Source organism: Ovis aries, chromosome 5 (assembly GCF_016772045.2).
Source record: "Ovis aries strain OAR_USU_Benz2616 breed Rambouillet chromosome 5, ARS-UI_Ramb_v3.0, whole genome shotgun sequence".
Taxonomy (NCBI): domain Eukaryota; kingdom Metazoa; phylum Chordata; class Mammalia; order Artiodactyla; family Bovidae; genus Ovis; species Ovis aries.
The window spans coordinates 58,288,862-58,292,604 of NC_056058.1; positions in this window are offsets into that span (position 1 = coordinate 58,288,862).

The window sequence follows — 3,743 nt, forward strand, 5'->3', positions numbered from 1 at the left end:
GAAGGACTGCTGGGGAGGATGACTTGCAAGGCCTCTCCCAGAGGAAATTCACTAGAGATGAGTCCTGAGCCACGAGAAGGAGCCACTCACAGGGACATCGGAGGGAAGAGCTTCAGGTCAGAGGGAACAGCACCCGGGGCAAGTGTGGGAGGGAGGCGCACACAGGAAGGACGCCTGTGTGGGTGGAACAGAGTGAGTCAGGGATGGATGCCAGGACAAGAGGTCAGAGCCTAGGCAAGGCAGCCTACTGGGACTTCAGGCACTGGCCAGGTGCCCTCCTAGGATGTGGAAGCAGAATTGAGATTGGAACCTCTAGTTTTTATGGTTCTGTGTCCCCTGCGCTGGGCAGACTATCATGTAACCATGTCAGTTACAGGAGAACCCTGCCACTCTGGACTCTGGCCAGACTGTGCTCACTGTCAGGACTTGGCATGGAACAGGCCTCCGAAAACCAAGGGAGAGCCCAGGAGCAGAGTGACCAGACTTTATGGCGATGGAAAGCGGACCCTCCCTTCCCTTTAGTCACCATGACCCATACAAGGGTCATGAATCAGCCCTGCCAGCCCAGAGGCTCAGTAGAGTTTGAGGTTAATTTTTTTTTAATCATTATTATGAATATTTAATCACACAAGAACTCGTGAATGTAAAGAAAAAAGAATGCGCTTCCTTGGTGACTCAGTGGTAAAGAATCTGCCTGCTAGTGCACGGGAGATGGGTTCAATCCCTGGTCCTGAAAGATTCCACATGCTACGGGACAACTAAAACCTGTGTGCCACAACTACAGAAGTCTGCGTGCCTAGACCCTGCGCTCCGAAACAAGAGACGCCACCATAGCGCAGCTAGAGAAGGCCCCACTCAGCACAACTAGAGAAGGCCTGAGTGCAGGAATGAAGACCCAGCACAGCCAGAAATAAATAAATCTTTAAAAAAAAAAAAAAAAGAATGAAATAGAACACAGTCCCTAAGCTCCTTTCCTCCAGTCCTGATCATCTTGTCAGCCCTACACCTCTATCCCACCTAGAGCCGAATACCATGATTATCAAAAGTGGGAAGCCTTCCAGGCCATTTCTTATGCTTTAAAATGCATATGTATATATTCCTGGCAAAAGTGTGATTTTTATGTCCATTTTAATAAATTATAGTATACCGTATGTAGTGGCTCTGCAATTTGTTTTTGCTCCCCCCATCAGAAAATAGGTCTTGAATAACTATCCACATTATGTAAACACCCGCCTCTTTTTTGCTAATTGCTGTATATTTCTTAGTATTGGAGAAGGAAATGGCATCCCACTCCAGTATTCTTGCCTGGGAAATTCCACGGACAGAGGAGCCTGATGGGCTACAGTCCATGGGGTCTCCAGGGTCGGGCCACCTCCCTATGAATTGTCATTTAAACTGTTTCCTATTCTCTTTGTATTATAAATAAAATAAGTGCTATAGTGGGATTCCCTTTCCGTCCCCTTAGTGAGTGTTCCTCTGTGGCAGAATTGGGACTTTACTCTTAGATGCAATTCCCAAATGGAAGCAGAATCAGTCATGAGACTCTCTAGTAATCTAGTGGTCATCTAGACCCCAGAGGCCTTTCCTCACCATTAGTTCACCGCATGGCATTAGCTAATTCTCATCGCCTTTGGAACTCTAGAAAGAGGAACTTATTTTTGATGAATTCTGAGAACATCCACAGTAATTGTGATCTAAAACTTGATGACCACAGGTGGTGAACCTGCAGGGCTCTCTCACAAGTAGAGGTCTGACTCCCTTTCAGAGGGTACGAGATTTTGCAGAAGGCCTGTGGATTGCAGTGTGCCCCTCCAGGCGGCGGCAGTCACTCTAATGGTGTTCCTGGGGAAATGACTAGTGCACATATATTGCTGAGTGCTGCCTGCCCTTTTCCATGGCCTTCCTGGATACCAGGGGATATGATGTCACTTTTTGCAAATTCTGTGTAAATAACTGAGCTTGGATCACTGAGTTATAATGAGATGAGGGAAAAAATGATCACCACGTACTTTGCATAGACTTTCATTTACAAAGCACACAGTTTCTCATTTCATTCCTGGAACAATTCCGAGATACACACAAGAAAGGGAGAATAATAATACATATTATACTAAGGTTTAAGGGACACTGTTATTCATTACAACTGAGCAGACTGAGACAACAATAATTAACAGATTGCCCAAAGTCACAGAACTAGGAACTGAGAGCAAACCTGGAACCCAGGTCTTCTAATTCCCAGTACATTTCATCTGCACACAGCAGCATGGCCTTGCCAACTGTGTAGCTGTGAATACCCACTGATGTGTCTATCCTTAATTCTAGGAAAGACATGCATTCTCAATAGACTCTGAAGGATTTAGTGAAAGACCTAAATATTCAAAGAGAGAATGTAGTTTTTTTATTTCTTTTTTAAAAATTATTTATTTTTTAAGTTGAAGTATAGTTGATTTACAGCGTTCTGCCAATCTCTGCCATTCACCATAGCGGCTCAGTTATACACATTTATACATTCTTTTTACAATAAAATTTAGTTCTTAAAGAGCCAAGTAAATAAGGAAGGAAGACAGCCAAATTTGGGGGAAGAGGGCATGAGGGCTGTCATAACCAAACTCTAAAAAGAGGTGAATGAATCCATGTTGTCTGAGAGACTTTTACTCCACCCATTAATTAGAGATACTCTCTCAGGTACTTTAGCTAGCTGGTCATGGAAGGCCTCTCTCAGGAGGTGGCAATTAAACTACGACCTAGGGGATGAGGAGATTCCAGCTTTGCAAGGAAACAGGAGAAAAGCAAACCAGGTACAGGGACAGGCAGCATGTGTACAGTTGCTAAGATGGACAAACTCACTGAAAGGCCAAGGCATCCCTTTGTGCAGGGAGCCAAAAGGAGACGGAGGTGTAAGATAAGGGGCCAGAGGATGACTTCCAGGAGAAGATAGGCTTGAGGGAATCTTCAGGAAATGAGCAGCTTTATACAGGGAAGCACAGCAGAGGAGGACCCCACTAGCAGAACTGTAGACAGAAGAGAAATTATTGGTGAATAATGGGTAAGACTCAGTGTCTTCATGCAAAAGTGGATTAAGATAGAAGGCTCACTGAGGTCCCTTTTAGATTGGGTTTACCAGCACAGAAACTAAGCCTAGAGAAGGCTGGCCAAGGGAATGGTAGGCTGAATCCATGTGGAGCTGGCTCCACCCCAGCTCCTTGCTTCTGCCGGCAGGGCGGCTGTCAGGAAGGAGGTTCAGGCTGCGGTCGGATGTGAGCAGAACCCCATGGTGGGACCGTCTGCTCAGAGCTCCCCCGCTGCCAGCACTGCAGCCCCCAACACTCTGATCTCAGAGCCAGTTCCTTTGTTCCCCCCAGAAGCTTCCCAAAGACCTCAGGAACCCCTTTGATTTTTTTTTTTTAACATTTCTCCACTAAACAATATGAGGAACAAAAGGAAAAAGCATGGCCCCATCTCAAAGCTCTCTCAACCAGAAAAACAGGCCTGCGTCCTGCCAATTCCACTTAGTTCGGGGGGCTCCTCCAGGAAGAAAAGAGGTGCAAACATGGCATTAGGAGCTACCACACATCTCCTGGTAGGAAGGCCACACTTCCCTCGGACTTGGGTCTCATCACAGACCAGTGGTGCCCCTGGGAGGGTGGGGGGGAATCAAGGGTCCCTGCACCAGCCTAGAACATGGTCAGACCTTCTGCCAAACTCCAACCACAGGACACTCAGATGCTTAGAACCAAGAACGT